The sequence below is a fragment of the Hydra vulgaris genome, chromosome 08 (genome assembly GCF_038396675.1).
Source record: "Hydra vulgaris chromosome 08, alternate assembly HydraT2T_AEP".
Classification (NCBI taxonomy): Eukaryota; Metazoa; Cnidaria; class Hydrozoa; order Anthoathecata; family Hydridae; genus Hydra; species Hydra vulgaris.
In genome coordinates this window covers 42,634,876-42,652,448 of record NC_088927.1, presented here as the reverse complement: position 1 = coordinate 42,652,448, position 17,573 = coordinate 42,634,876, and the positions used below count along the sequence as shown (strand labels likewise).

The 17,573-nt window shown below is 27.0% G+C and overlaps 1 protein-coding gene across 1 annotated transcript in view; it reads left to right on the top strand.

The window, feature by feature from the left end:
• Positions 1 to 439: 439 nt before the first annotated feature.
• The window catches only part of LOC136083860 (uncharacterized), a 193,218-nt gene continuing 176,084 nt past the window's right edge, over positions 440 to 17,573 (top strand). The window contains exons 1-3 of the mRNA XM_065803768.1: positions 440 to 516; positions 1,141 to 1,303; positions 14,771 to 14,881. The gene's annotated coding sequence lies outside the window, so the exon portion shown is untranslated. The remainder of the gene's footprint in view (positions 517 to 1,140; positions 1,304 to 14,770; positions 14,882 to 17,573) is intronic.

Here is a 17,573-nt window from a genome sequence, read left to right as displayed (position 1 = left end):
TTTATTACTATTATTACTATAATTGCTAAAATTATTGCTGTTAATTATTTATTACTAGTACAATTCTCATTATAAAAATAGTAATATCATTAGTAGATTGATGTAGCTGCCCCTTTTTTTGTTTATTGTCCATATATCAGCTGATCTATGTAATGAAATCTCTGCAACTTCCTTAAATGTAAAGTTTAAACATTTGTCATCTGTTCCCATAAATTTAAAAGGATTTAGAAAACCAGGAACAAATTTTTCACCCGGGCACAAATTTTATTTCAGTATTATCGACAAGAACCGGAAAAGTTTATAAATGTTTTTTTTTTTAAGTTTTATAGATTTAGATCAATCCATTATTAATATGATTTTTTAAATACTATATTACTAGTATAGTTACTTTTTAACTTTGTTAACACTTGTAGTTATAATTCTTAATTGATTTATATTTATAAATTTTTATTTCCATATATATTAACAGTAATATAGTTTTTGAAATGGTTGTTCAACAAAGCACTGATTTTCAAGGTATGAGCTTATACTTAAATTTTTATTTTTCAGCTATTTTTAGAAGTTTATATTAAAATTTTTTTTTTTTAATTTACTAACATATCTAATATTTCAACATATACATATACAATTTTTTACATATAAATCAAGAAAATTAAGCTTTTTGAAAGTATTGTTACAATTATTTTTTGCATTGTTTTTTTTTCAATATATAACTTTAAAAATTGAAAAATTCAAAGAAAAAAAAGCAAAAAATCTGGCAACATTAAATATTTCACATGTATTATGAAATGCCAGAGTCTTGCCTTATATGGAAAAATGCTTTAAGAAATCTAAGTAAAATGAGGTTTAGAATTTTCAGTGCAGTTGTAAAAAAAAAATGAAAACAAAAAAAGGTAAAAAAATTAGAAAACAATGCATTATTTTGGCTAAATAACAGCAAGACAAAAAAAACTGTAAAGTTTTTTGTCTTGCTTGTAATCAAGGAAAAAAGAAAGTTCAATCAAAATGAAAATTTTGGCTTACGTTATAATTTTTTTAGAATTTTTGAAAGAATTAACTTGAATAATTAGTCAGATTAATAAAGGTTTTTTTAATGTACTTAAATTTTTTAAGATGTTTTACATTTTTTTTCAATTTTAGCATTATCTTCATACTTGCTCGATTCTAAAGTCAATGTTGAATCCAAAATTGAAAAATTGGGTGTTTTAAAAGACAAAGATTATCTTGTAGATTCCAACAAAAAGTTTCAGTTTCTTTTAGACTGGATTTGTTCAACAATAGATTTCCAATCAAAATCTGACAAGTATGTTCAAAAACTATTCTAGTTTAACTATTCAAGATTATTTAAATAAAAAAATTTTAGAAGACTAAAATTCTCTTGCTCAAAAAAGTTTTTCTTAGTAAAAATGAATTTTTAAAAAAGCTTGCATATTTCTAGAAGAGATTATATCCTGATAAATCAAATGAAAATAAAATGCAGTTTAAAATATTGTTATGTTTGAATAACTTTTAATCATTGGTTTTTTTTAAAGTTTTTATTTTACGCGAAGGCTTTAAAGGGATCCTAAACCTCTGAGACATGTTATGTTCATATTAAAGAAAATGATAAAAAGAAAACTTTTGTGCTAATTTTTTTTGATTAAAATAAAAGTATAAATGCATACCAAGAAAAGCTAACTTTTTTTTTTTGTCGAAGCTTGTCTTCTTTGTTTTGTTGTAGGCCAGATAGTCTTTATAATATATGCTGCAACCTACAGACTTGATAGTTAATTCAAGCGAGTTTCATTCACAAGAGTTTTTGTAGATGACATCATTGATTTTATTGTTTGTTTATGAGAACAATTGAGTTAACAAACAAAAAAAATCAATGATGTACTTAAACTCATAGAAATAAAACGCGCTTGAATAAATGATCAAATCTGTAATTTGTGGCGCATATTATGAAGGCTATTAGGCCTACAACAAAAAAAAAAAACTGAGCTTCGATTAAAACAAAAAAAGTTAGTTTTTCTTGGTATGCATTTATTATTTTGTTTTGATCAAAAATATTTAGCTCATGTTGTGCTCAAATTAAATGACAAAAAAAACATTTTTTTTTTTTTGTCATTTAATTTGAGTTTAATGTGTTTTTCATGATAAACTTAAACATTTGAAACTATTTTCCATGTCTTTTTAAAAGTCATTTTAAAGATTATTTTTTTAAAATTATTTTAAATTATGAATAAGTTAAATTAAATCTTCTGTTGCAATGTAACAATTTAATTGCTTTATTTTTTGTTTCTATTTTTACAAAGAGTTGTTTAAATTTTTTTTCTTTGACTTGACTTACTAATCAGAGCATAAAACAATTAAAAATTACTATTTTAAAAAGACTGATATTTTTTTAAACAAATTTTTTTTTTGCAACTTTTTGGAAAGAGTAAATGTTCATACAATTCAAAAATAATATATATAACACTTTTTAACAATTTAAATAAAATTTCTTCATTCATTAAACAATCAATAAGTTTCAAAGTAATTTATTTTGAATGCAATAAAAAATGTAACAATAAGTAATTTTTGGGAGTTTGAGTTTTTTTGAGTTTTATTTTAGGGGAGAGAGGGGAGCATTGGGCACTTTTTCACGTAAATGATAATAAAACTGTTATTTTTTATTATAATCAAAATTTTATTTCAAGTATATCTAGCACACATTTAGCAGTAATTATTGCTAAGAAGAGTTTTAGTATTATAATTACTCGCAAAGTTACAAAAGATTTTCTAACACATGTCCAAAGTGTCCAAACCTCCCTGTGGTTGGGAGGTTTGGGCACCCCTGTGAAGAGGTTTGGGCACTGTATTTAATATGCACGATATTGTTTTAATATACCACTATGCTTCAGTATTACATAGCATTTCTATAAAAAATTGTAATACAACTTGTAAGACAAACATTTTTTCTTATCATAGACTTTACAAAAAAATAAACAATGTCACTTGGAATCAATACTGCATGATGTTGGACTTAATAAGACTTATCTTAAATTTGGTATGACCCAAAGAGGTTTATCAAATTTATATTTTAGACTGCCACGTTTTATCCATGTTGTTGGTGTAGGCAATTTTGTTTTTATATCCTCCAGGGGGACGCTGGCTACGTCCTCGATGTCAGGAAACATAAACGTATTTCTTATCTTACTCTCTCTTATGAATTTGACAGTTGCCATGGAGTGATTAACCACTTCGACTATTCCAACATAATGGTAAACAGTTTTTTTGGTGTCAAATTTAACTAACACAAAGTTATTTATCTGGAATTTTCTATCCAGAACAATCACATCGTCTACATCAAAGTCTTCTTCCGATGAATCAATTTCAACAAGGTCTTCGTCAGAAACGGAAACATTTTCTATTTCATCATCACTGCTAATCTTCGTGCTTTTCTCGTTTTTAGAGCATTTTCGATTTTTGTTGAGCTCTTTGATCTGATCTTTTCTTTGTCTTTCTTTTTCATCCATTTCTATAATTCTTTTCTCGGGTGTGTCTGTCAATATTATAGTTTTTCCTTTCTTCCGTTTCATGCCATCCAATTTCCTGGGGCCGGCTTTCGGAAATGGTCTTACTAATTCAGGTTTTACATTGACAGTGCCCCTAGTCTGGCTTTTAGATAGAGATTCCAGTTGAGATGGCCCAGTGACTTCCACATTTGAACTTGTACAATCCTCTAGACTCAGATTTTCTTCTGTTGAAGGCTGTTCCATGATAGGTTGTTCTGAAGTCGATTTTTCTGTAGCAACATTATTCTTTTCCGGCAAGCAGCGATCAGTTATAGAAGAACAAACAAAATCTTCATCAGAGTAAATGTTTGAATTGAATGGCCAAATGCCAGGTTTTTTAAATCCCGTTTGAATATTTTGCAACTTGAAGTGGGATGGCTTTTGCTGCTAATTTCAGGGTTTCATAAATTGTTACCGTTTTGCCAGGATTGCTTACCATCCAATCTGTTACAACTGTTATAATAAGTTTTGAGTGATCCATAGACAGTCAGGTCTAGGGGTTGCAGTTTATGGCTGCAGTGCGGTGGGAAAGTCATTAAAACAATGCCTGATTCTTTACAAAAATCGAGAACTGGTACTGAAATATGGCTCTCGTGATTGTCCAGCAGCAATAGAACTGGTGAGGAAGGCGTTGGTTTTGCGTGTTTTGCAAAATGGTGTATATATTTTAAAAAACATGGTGCTGTCATCCACCCTGAAGAATGTGCTGCTCCATCTGAACCAACAGGTGCATCATTTAGCATATATATTTTGAAATTAACCCGTGGGAATATGAAAAAGGGTGGTATTGAGATACCCAATGCATTAATACCACAGCAAACCGTTACAAGTGTCCCTCTTTCAGCTGACATTACTTGCCCAACTTGCTTAGTGCCTCTGAGAGCAATCACTTTCTGGGTTCGTTGTACTGTTGATAATCTAGTTTCGTCTATATTGTAAATAGACTCAGGGCCGAAGCAATGCTGTTCATATACAGTTTTAAGATTTTCAAAAAAATCTCCAACATTTTTCTTATTGAAACTTGTGGCACGTGAGAGACTGGTAGCTTCTGGTGTCCTTATAGAAAGCTGAGGTTGTCTTTAAAAAAATCCCTTTAGCCAATCATTGGGTGCAAGTTTCTTCTCTGTCCAGTTGTCTGGTATTTTTTTATTAATGGCAGTGGCGTATTCGTAAACCAATTCGCGTGCCTTCAGCTTTGACATTCCATGGTTTAGTTTAAACAGTGTTACAAGATATTCTGAAATTTTTTCTTCTTCATCTTTCGTGAATATTTTGGATGATATTAATTTAGAAGAAATATCTTTCACAACGCCACCCTGTTTTATGTAACTTTGAAGGTTAGGCCTGGGTATATCATATTTAATCGCAGTAGTTTTAATTTTTCCTCCTTTAGAAACCTCTTCCAATGCGCACAAAATAACATCTTTAGGGATTTCACGTTGTTTATTTTTCTTTTTTAATGAAAACAACATTGTCCTGAAAAGAAATGATTAAACATTCAATTCAATAGGCATAGCGAAAAAGCACAAACGTATGACACCAAAACACACTAAAAAAAGAGGGAGCATTGGGCATGCCCCAACCTCCCTCCTACCTGCATGCCCAATGCTCCCCATAACCTCACTTTTCAAATAGATTTGAATAAGTTTATTTTTATCAAATGTTGAATCCTAATTGCCAGGTAAATACAATGTTCATTAAATGCAAAAGAAAAAGTTAACACAGATACTTACACTTTCTTGCAGATTTCTTTGTTATCTTTCTTCAAATCCCAAACAAAATATTTACTTTAGTACACAACAAACCGTTAAGCGCACGTAACTTGACAACGAAGTGAAATGACAGCTGACACTTTTGATGAGTGGTGTTGCAAGTTATAAAACTATAGTGCTATGGTAGAAAACAAAAAATATCTAAAATAGATTTTGAGAAATGAGGGGGTGCCCAAATATCCCGACTGCCCAATTCTCTCCTCCCTCCCCTAGTGCTTATATATATTTTCTTTTTCATAAGGAATTGTTTTCTTTTTTCTTTCTTTCTTTCTTTTTTTTTTTAGTTTTCTTCCTAGTTCAAGTTTAGCTTTGTGTTTCTTTTTATAAAATCTTCCCATTTTTAAAATAAAAAAATAAAAACAGTCATGGTTAAGTTTTCAGAAAAAAAATAATTTATGTGGTCAGCAATAGTGCTCAATGGCACACCATTTCTGTCCAAGCCTGATTTAGTAAATGTCTCGTTTTATTCAATAATAGTAATTTTTATAGCAGTAATTCCTAAAACGATTGTCTTTTTAGTATTAAGTGTTTAGTTTAGATAGTATCTGTGCACAAGTGCACAGATACTATCTAAACTATTATTAACTAATTAACATCAACAGTTTTTAAAATGATTTTAAAGAGTGGAGATATAAAATATGCAATCATTTTTTTCTTTTATATAGTTAACTTTAAAAATTGGAGTTCTTATTTTATTATTTTTTGAAATTTTTGCTAAAAACATTTTTTTCTAACTGTACTTTGTTTTTTTTTAATTTAACCTTTTTGTTAATTTTTTTAGTAGCTTTTCCATTTGCAAAGTGATTGTAATCAATTAATTCTTTTAAAATAAATTTAAATCTATTGTGCGTTTGCACATTTAAAAAATGCATTGATTTTATTTAAAATTATTAGTTTAAAATGGAATACGAATTTATTAATTTTCCAAGTATCAAGTTATTTTTATATTTGTTAAGTTCAGTCATTAAGAACTTAGTAACTCTATGTAGAAATTTAAACAGAGAAAAAACATTCTTCGCGTGATAGAAAGAGTAGCAGAGAGAAAACGAGAATGAAAGATAATTGTTTGCAATTAAATTTTGAATTAATGAGTTGGATACTTTTATCTATTTTAATTGTGTATAACAAAATGGAAAAAATTAATGACTCTAATAATCACTTTTATAATTTCTTTATATTTTCATTTTTATATTATAAATTCGAAATAAAAATATGCTTAATAGTATTAAATTTTTATGAAAAAGCTTTTTGACACAATCCACTTGTAACTTTTCTAAAAGCTGAAATGACTTTTTGATTGATGATTATATAAAAACAATATATATTGCATAAAAAGTTTTTGAATACTTAAGTATTTTTTGTTAAGTTTTAATTATTTTTTATTTAGTATTAATTAAAACTAAAAGTTTTAAAATTTAGATCTATAGCTCGATAGCTTTTAGATGAGAAACTTTCTTAGCTAATTCTGGTAGAATAGAAAGTTAGTTAAAAGAATTTTCAATATGCTATTTTTGAATTAATTTAAATTTGAGGCTGAGTAAGTTTTGTTAACCACACAATAACAGAAAATAAATTTACGCAATAAATTTAAGATTTCATAGATGTAATTTAAGAACTTAAAATTTAAAATTAAAAAAATTTATAATTAAAAAAATTTAAAAAATTTAAAATAGAATTTAAAATTGCATATTAGTAAACCTGTGTTACATTGTTTCCTACCTATGATGATAAATGCTGGATCTTCTTCACTGTACTCGTAGATTTCAGCTAGTGCCTCCTTGATATGTGATAACTGGAAGAGTGGCTATGCAACTCTTCCAGTTATCTCCTAATGATTCTTAATGGCCTTAATGGTTCTTAGGCCGGTTGGTTGTAAGGTTTCCTGAACTCTGTGGTAGCTCTCAAAAAGGCTGTTTTCATCAACAACTGTAAATTATCAGAATATTGATAGAGGCATGTTGTGCATGGATAGTGTTCTTGTTAATGCTTTTATTCTGCATTGTCAAGGCCACATAAGGAGCCCTACATTACGACTTTTTGTTAATTAACGGGACTAAGAAAACATTATGACTCATTGCTTGGGATGGCATGCTCTATCTATGAATGAGTCAAGTTGTCTTTAACCCTAATTTATGCCTAAGGTAATCAAAAATATTGAACATAAAAAACAATCCCCACCACCTATTTTAATATATCTTTTGTAAATATTCTTGGTCTTTAAAGTAACCTTTCATCGGTTGAATCTTACCTCTTGCAAAATTCATCAAACTTGCTTGCTTTTTGTAAGACTAATTTGAATTTCTGCATTTCTCAATCTCTTACTATAGCTAACTTTGTAACTCATTTTCCAGACAACCCTAATAACTTACCTTTACTCCTTGATTTGTGTCTTTTCTCTGACCATGGCTTGCATTCAGTGTCTTTTTTTTCTTCCTTAGGTGGTTCTGACCATGCAATGATCTCTACAAATCTTTCATCTTGTACTTCTTTTTTTGAGCTACCATATCATTGCAATACTTACTACTACCTTAAATCTGACTGGGATTCTTTTCATGATTTTCTTAGTGATGTTCTCCCACTTAACCTTCTGGATCCAGGTAGTAAATTAACTTTCTATTCCTTCTTTGTTGGTTCCAAGTCAAGCCTCATTCTATTCCATGGTTTTCACCTTCTTGTACAGCTGCTATATCTAATCATAATCATTTTTTTCATCTTATTTGAAAGAACAACTCTTTTGAGAACAAACATCTATTTATTATTGCAAGCAGTTGATATAAATAGGTGCCATCTAATGCTAAGCTGATAGTATCATATCTCAGAATTTAGGCTCTAGAAACTTATGAAAATTCTTTAACAGTTTCATTAACAAAGGTAGTTCTAACATTCTATCACTCATTCATGAGACTGATCTTAATACTTCTCCTAAGGATAAGGCAGAACTACTTGCAAAGAACTTTTCTTCTGAATTCAATTCTTAAATCTTATGGTCATATTCTCTCTGCCAATTAAACAGGTTAACCCCTTGTTATTGTTAGAGTTGCCTTGACTTTCAAGCAACTCTAGCTCCCATTGCTAAAGTCATATTTTAATTAGAGTTTAAATTGAGATATGACCTATAGCTTGTTCAGACAACATTCCTGTTATAGTCTTACAATTCATTTCTTTCTAACTGCTTTATCAAAGTCATTCTCGAAGGCTAATACTCTTTTCATTTCCAGTAATTTCTGGTATACCTCAAGGTTCTATCCTTGGTCTAGTTTAGTTTCTTATCTACATTAATGATCTTCGTGACAACCTTACATCTAAAGTGACTCTATTTGCAGATGACTCAACTTTACACTACTGTCTTGACAAAAAGTCTTCTCTTTTCGATTGCTTAGAACAGACAGCTGATCTTGAATCTGATCTCACTTCTGTAACAAATTGGAGTTTGCAGTGGCTTGTGAATTTTAACTCCAATAAAACTCATATAACTACAAACAACTATTGCAATATTAATGAATTGCAGCCATCTCACTGGTTCCACTTCTTCATGTCTACTTGGATTATTGTTCATTACTGACCTCTCATGGTAAACACTTATACAATTGGTTACTAAATTAGCATCTGCTTCTTGTTATCATGCTCTTCTCTATCATGGTCTATCTCTTCTCTTTATCGTTGCCATTTTCTAACTCTTTATTCCATTATATACCTTTACAAATCTCTTATTTGCCTCTGTATAAAATACTGTTGTCATATTTGGGCTGATTCTTCTAATGATGCTCTTTTTCTTTCAGACAAGATCCAAAAACGCATTGTAAATTTAGTTGAACCCATGCTATCTTCCAAGCTTGAGCTTCTCTCCTATCTTCATAAAGTTAGATCTTTTCTCTTTTCTATAAATACTATGATGGTCACTGCTCAAAAGAGCTATAATCTCTAGTTATCATCAAGCAAAACTCATTCTTGCTTGAGTTGTTATTTAGCAAAGTCTTATTTTTTTACTGTATTCTCTCCCTGCATGTTCTGAAAACTTTAATTTGTCTAGTTTTTCCCCCTGTACTTCAACCTTTTAGAGCTCTCTCCCATCTTCATGTTTCCCTGATTTATTCAACCTACAACTTTTCAAGTCTTCTGTCAACTGTTTTCTTGCGCTTTAATAATTTCTTGTAAATTTTGTATTTGTAAATTAAAAAAAAATAATTTATTTTTGTTTTTATGAATTTTGTGTTTGTGAATTATACTTTGCATTTGTATATAGAATTAATAAAAAAATCATTAAATTTATGTAAATATGATTATCTTTTATGTTTTATCCAAATATAACTAAATGATACATTTCATAGCGAATTTCCTTTTTGATTTTTTTGTTGTTGTTTTCAGTGCACTTAACCAGCAATTTAGTTTACTGACAGTACTTTTAATTCCCTTAATAAAAAAAATTTATAACTTACTTTAAAGTATATTAATTATTATTATGCAAAGATTTTTGTAACTTTCCTAACTTAAGATAAAAATCTTATGATAAAAGATTAAAAAAAGTTTTTTGAATAATAACAGTAATTGAAAAAAAAAAACACTGAGTAAAACATATTAAAAAATCTTAACTAGAGAATAACTGACATCAATTAAAAAATGTATTTTAAATTTTGAGTGAATGATGCAGTCTTGCTTCATGACAACGCTTTTATTCACATTTAAAAAAAATTTTTTTTGAACCTTTGAGAATTTTAAACCAATTAGGAATTATATATATACAGTATGTCAAAAAAGTCACCCCCTGTTGATTTTTCAATAAAAACAAAATTTTGTATGCTTAAATTTAGATTTTTTACCTAAATTTTTTTTTTTATATTGAATTTATATCAAAAAACATTTTTATAACAAGAAATTAATATGCTTATACTTAAAACAAAAATTATCCACTAAATTAGAAAAAGTGTAAGTCAAAAAATCACCCCCTAATCATTTTTTAACTTTTCTGTTGTTTAAATTAGTAAAATTGCAGAAAATAAGCCAAAAACAATCAAATTTGATTGATAGAAGTTATTCTAACTAATTTTTTAGCAAAGTTTGTTTTCTTTTTTTAGGTTCTTAATAAGAAAATTATGGCAAAAAGATATGAAATTCATGATTCAGTAAAAAAACTGATCCTGGGACACTATAAAAGTGGAAAAGGATATTAAACTATTTCTAAATAGTCCATGTTAAGCCTAATAGTGTAGGAAATATCATTAGAAAATATAAAAAAATGGGTACTGTTAAAAATTCGCCAAGAAAGGATGCCCAGCTAAGACTACCCAACGCATTCGATAGAGAAATTATTCGAAAAGTTGAACAAGTCAGAGAATATGCACCAAAGCTTGCAAAAGATTTACAAACAGATCATGGTATAACTGTAAATCCTCAAACTGTTCGCAATCGCTTGAAAAATCCAGGCTTTGTAGGTAGAGCTGCTCCAAAAAAGCCTTTTTTGGTCAAAAAGAATCAAAAGAAAAGATTGGCTTGGGCTAAGAAACATTCAAATTGGACTATTGACCAATGGCAAAGAGTTTTATGGTCCGATGAAACAAAAATACGTTTGTTTGGTTCTGATGGTAGCATACGCAAATGGAGAAAAAATGATGAATGCCTAAACATAATGTACTAGACCAACTGTCAAGCATGGGGGAGGTGACATTAAGCTTTACTATAAAATTTCAATATAATATATACTTCTAACTTACTTTTTCCTCTTATCATAGGTCAAATGATGGTTTGGGGCTCTTTTTCTTGGAGTGGTGTTGGCAAACTCGAATTCATTGACGGAATAATGACGAAAAGAGGTTTATACTGACATTCTGAAGCGAAAACTGAGATCAAGTGCCAGAAGTGCTGGCTTATCTCGTAATTTTATCTTTTAACAGGATGGAGATCCTAAACACACATCAAAGTTAGCTACTGAGTGGTTAAAGAAAAACAGTATTAAGATGTTAGATTGGGTTCCTTGGGTAAGCAGACCTAAATCCGATTGAAAATTTATGGAATCTTTTTAAAATTAAAGTAGCTGATCAAAAACCATCCAGCTTGTCGCAATTAAAGGCAATTCTCATTAAGGAGTGGGAAAAATTTGACATACAATGGCTTAAAAACTTAGTAAATTCAATGCCTAAAAGAACGTATTGCAGTCATCAAGGCAAAAGGCCCACAAATAGACTATTAATTTTATATTAGCAAAATAATTATTTAAGGGGTGATACACTTTTTTGACTTACACTTTTTCTAATTTAGTGGATAATTTTTGTTTTAAGTAAAAGAATATTAATTTCTTGTAATAAAAATGTTTTTTGATATAAATTCAATATTTAAAAAAAAAATTCGGGTCAAAAATCTATATTTAAGCATATAAAAGTTTTTTTTATTGAAAAACCATCACTGGGGTGATGGTTTTTCAATAAAAACTTTTTTGACATACTGTATATATATATATATATATATATATATATATATATATATATATATATATATATATATATATATATATATATATATATATATATATATACTCACATGTTTTATCTAAAAAGGTCTTCTTATAATTGTTAAGGATAGTTAGTTGAAAAGTGCAATTAAAATTGTGTTTAATTTAATAATTATTATTTTTAATATTTATTACAACTTTTCATGTCAACAAGTCAAAACAAATGACCACTTCACATTTAAAGATGCCAAAGAGTCAACAAATGGCATTAATCTAGGTAAATTTTGCAGAAAATTTTACATTGTTTGGCTGTGATGGGGATACAGATTTTATGCTCACATTTTCTTACTTAACTGCCTCCTAGTGTGAATGTTAGTGCCTGCTCAGTTTGAAGACCCCTTGCCATGGATATAAAATCTGCAATTTAATCTTTGATTTAATGCAGCACAGTACAATCTCCAATTGTACTGTCTGCATTAAAGCCACACCTTTCTAAAAAAAAACTAATGCTATGGCCTTAAATTTTACAAAAACAGAATTATAATTTAAAATCGTGGCCATGTGTAATGTGTTCAGATAAAGTGCAGCAGTTAGCAGCACAAAAAGTTTGCCAGCTACCTAACTTAAAACTTTATTTTTTAACAAAATGATGACCAGTTTATGAAATAATTTTTATGATGTGGTATTATGGTAACATTTTTTTAATAAAGCATAAGTAGAGTTTATGGTGTAAACTGAAGTCCGATAAAGAAATACAATATATCAGCTCTCGAAAAAGTTCAAAGAAGAACAACTCGAACAACAAGTCTCTTACATCTAAGTTATGATGATTAAATAAGTTTATTATTATAATGATTGAACCTTGGTTAAGAGGAGATACAATGGAGTGCTTCAAAATTGTCCACAGTTTAATACAAGTTAAGTGGTGTACATCTATGTCAAAAATAATAATAAAACCAACCTGAATACCGAAGAAATCCCATTCGATTCAAAAAGGAATTATTAACAGAATGTTGAGAAAATTTCATTCTTAATAGAATAGCCACTGTATGGATTTGTCTTCCCCCATTTATCATGCTATCTACATCAGTGGAAGTAAATGATTAGGCAAATATATTAAAAGCAAACATAAAGTCACCGGCTTTTACTGGCCAATATTGAGTGTGCTTATTACTCTTGTTTAACATTATAAACATTAAAGTTTTTGTTATAAATTATTTTAATTGTTATTTTGTTAAATTTAAGTAATAAATAGTTATTATTATTAACTGATTACTAATTTACAATCAGAAATCTATTTATTTCGTCATTTTACACATTTTACAATGTTATCTATAAATTTAAACAAATATATATAATTACAAGCTGACTGGGGCTAGTAGAAGTCAAAATGACTTATCATCAAGCCCCTTTGTGAAATACAAAAAAAATACAATTAAATTTTACATCTTCCAATATTACATAAAAGAGTGAAATTAATAAGTTTAAAAAAAAAAAAAAAATTTGGTTAGAAATTTTAGAAGGTTAAAAAAGAACTTAAAAAAAAGTTAAAAAAAAAAACTTAAAGTTAAAAAAAGGAGAAATTTAAGATAAAGTTAAAATATAAAATAACAAATAAAAAATTACAAATCTGTACATATTCGTATACATATTAAAAACAATAAACAAAAAAAAAAAAAATTTAATTCGCTTCATATGCATATACATATTCAATACAATATCAAAATTAAATAAAGTACATAAAAAATTAAAAATACAAAATTATTTCGATTTTAAAAAAAATGAGAGAATGTACGCAATGTTTAAATTTAGTAAGTGTTTTTTTATAGTTCTTTTAAATGTAGCAATAGATTTTATTTTTTTCATATTTTCGTCAAGAACCGAATTCCACAAGCGTGGTCCCCGGCATATAGTCGAATCAAGAAGTCAGATTTTTTGAGTGATGTTAATGGGATGTAGTAATTACTCATTGAATGTCTTGTTTCATATTTATGATTAATTCGAGTGAAACTTTAAAAAAAATATTTTGGAATCATTTAATTGTGAAGTTTAAACATAAATAACAAGTTATGGTATATATTTAGTTTGTATACATTTAGAGCATTTATTTCCTTGAGTAACGGCTCGGCACTTTCGTATCTACTTGCGCCCAAAACTTATCTACTTGCTTGCTTTTGTTTTGTATAAATAATTTTTAGGAAAGATAAATGATTGTTTGCCCAGGCAATATTACAATAGTTAATATGACTATGTATAAATGAAAAGTATAAATTTTTTAAACATAAATTATTTAAAAGATGTTTTGTCTTGTACATAATCCCCAGGGTCTTTGAAACTTTGTTCTCGACTAGCTTTATTTGGCTTTTCCAATTTAAATTCTCATCGAAAATTATTCCTAGTATTTTCATTGAAAAAACTCTTTTTATTTTAATATTGTTAATTGTTAATTGAGGTAATTTGAGTGGAAGGTTCTCGGATTTAGATGACTTAGCAAACAAAATATATTTCGTTTTTTCAATATTTAATAAAAGTGTATTTGCTTCAAACCACTCATTAAGATATATTAATTCTGTGTTTACAATATAAAAAATATTTTTTAAATTTGAGTCAGAAAAGAAAACATTTGCCATCAGCAAAAATAATATAATTAAGTATTTTTGAAGACAAATAAATATCATTAATATAAATTAAAAATAGCAGGGGTCCAAGTATTTAAAATTTAAAAGTAGTTCTACTGCTTATAAAGCAAAAATAGGTACAAATTAAAACAAATTGATAAATAAAAACAATAAAACAGTTATAAAAACAAAACAAAAATTTATTTTATAGAATAAATTTTTCTCTCTTGAAACTTCTACTTTTTTTGCACTTGTAAAGTATGATTTTTGTAAAGTTTAAATTTTCATCAAATAAATATCAAAAATAAACTACACATCATCAATTACAGTTTTATGTAAGTAGAATATAGCACTGCTTGCATAAGTTTAATTTTTTGTAAATAAATTTTAATTTTTATTTAGATTAATAGCTGCTAATATTGATCAGATTAAAAGTTTACTTTCATTGCTTTGTGCTTATTTGTCAAAATCCTGGAAGTTACAGTAGTTCTCCTTAAGTTGAACCTTCTTGAGGTACTGAAGAATATACACACAAACATATTTATTTATATATATATGTGTGTGAGTGTATATATTTTTATGGTTAATTTTATTTTAATTGTAAATTCTTATTTAATATTTTAATTCATCATGCAAGATAAAAAACTTGAAAAGTTAATTTAAAAATTGGATGTTAATTTAAAAGTTAATTTAAAAATTGGAAGCATTTTTGAACTAGAACAAATTACTGCAACACAATATTTACTCAATATTATTTTCAAACTTTATTATTTATATTATTTTCTTACTTTTAACAAATATTATTTTCTTATTTTTGCAAATATTTCTGTAATCTAATTGCATGGGAATTTGAAAAGTTTGATTCAGTTTAGAGTCCTGTGAAAAGCAAATTGTGAGATAGAATAGACTAAGGTTTGCCTAAAACTTAAGAGATATTTCACAAAATGTTAAAATCTATGGAAGTATAATATAAAAGAATTTTAGTTTTTTTAATTTAAAGAATAAATGAATTACTTAGCCATAAACGGGCTTGCACTAGAGTTGTTAACCGAAGGATTTTGTAAAATTCTGGGGAAAAAAGTTCTATCAAAAGGATATTGATAACAAGAAAATTACTTTAAATTATTATAGCTAATTCAGGCTGGGACAGGAATGGCGTACAGTCAAGCACTATTGCTGACCATGCCAATGTGTTTTTTTTTTGACAACATGACCACAACAGTTAAGATTTTTAGATAATTTTTAAACGTTTTAGAAATGCGCTGAAAAAAGAAACGCTAGCTAAACTTAAACTAGGAAGAAAATTAAAAAAGAAAAAAAAAAAGAAAACTTTTTATGAAAAAGAAAATATAAAAGCACTAAAAATTACTTTTTGTTACATTTTTAACTGTGTTTAAAATAAATTACTTAAAAATCTTTAAAAAAATTTTATTAAAAGTTTTGCAATACGTTTTTAACAAATTACTTCTAATGATTGTTTAATAAATGAACAAATTTTATTTAAATTACTAAAATGTGTCATATATATTATTTTAAAATTGTATAAACATACTTTTTCCAAAAAGTTGCAAAAAAGAAATGTTTTAAAAAATACCGTAGTCTATTTAAAATAGTAATTTTTAATCACTTCATGCTTTGATGAAAAAAAAAGTTCTAAACAATTCTTTGTAAAAATATAAAAAAATAAAAAATAAAGCAATTAAATCATTCCATTGCAATGGAAGAGTTAATATAACTTATTCATAATTTAAAGTAGCTTAAAAAATTATCTTTCAAAAGGTTTAGAAACGGAAAAATAGTTTCAAACAAATTTAATATTTTATAATTAAATTTATCATTAAAAAAAAACATGCTTACATTAAAAGAATTTAAATATAATATTATTTGTTAATTTACTCAAAATATGTTTATTTTAAACAATCACTAAAATTACTCTTTTACTTTATTTAAAGCGTAAAATAAAAACTTTAGAAAAGATCAACAATTAAAAGTTATTTATAAACTAGCAATTTTTTTTGATAGCATATAACTTTTTAAAACATCAACACCGCTGTGGTCAAACTGTTAAGAAAAAATATGATAAGCATGGTCAGTGACAGTGTACGATTGCGCACCATTCCTGTACAAACCTGCTAATTTAGAGCTTGTAAAGTATTAGGTAAAAAAAAGTACACGATAAATTTTATTTTTTCTATCACCACTTTTAAATTTTTTGTTTTTCTTGTTTAAAATAATGATATTTTCAAAAAAATGAAAGGCATTAAGTTTACAAACTTTAAATGACATCTTATAAAGAGTTTACTTTTTTATAATTAAATAAAAAACTTATTCTATGGACATAACTCTATTATTAATTTTTTTAAATAATATTTTGAGGGAGTTTAGATTATCAAGAATAAACATACTTGATTGCAATATCAAGTATAAATGTATTTAATAACAATCTAAACTCCCTTTATTTATATTTATTTGAAAAATTGATGACAGAGTTATATCTATAGAAGAAATTTTTTATTTAATTAGTTATTTGTACATAGACAAGGGAAATGCACTAGTTCCAAAAACATCATTTTGAGATAATCAACAAATAAGTTTTTGCGAAATAGTTAAAATGATAAGTTTTTGTGTAATAGTTGAAATAAAAAATCTTAATAACTCATTAATAATTGATTTATTAAATTTGTGTTGTATATCAAATGATAGAGAATTTAAAATACTAAGTAGTGCTATAAATTACTCCATTCTGCAAAAATGGATTAATGCATTTCCCTTGTATACCGAGGTATTACAAGTATTTATGCTTGAAGTAATATAGCTGTTGCAATGTCTTTATATTTGTAAGTTTTATTTTGCAAAAAATAAAAGTTTAAAAAAATAATATTTTATAATAGTTACATCAGCTTTATATAGTTAACATATTGTGCGATATCAAAAAAGTGAAAACAGAAATTAGGTTAGGTTTAATAAAGAAATTAGGTCAAGATTTCCTTAATTCTTTTTGGTCTTGTTTTGACAAAAGAAATCTGTTTGCCACATTATTAAGTTTATTACAAAATAAAAATTTTTTATTTTTTAAGTTAATAAATTAATTACCTAATAAAATTTTCTTAGTTAATTGAGTTATTAGGTTAATTACCCAATAAAGTTTTTTTTAAGTTACTTACCAAATAAAAAGTACCCTTTATTAAGTTAATTACTGAATAAA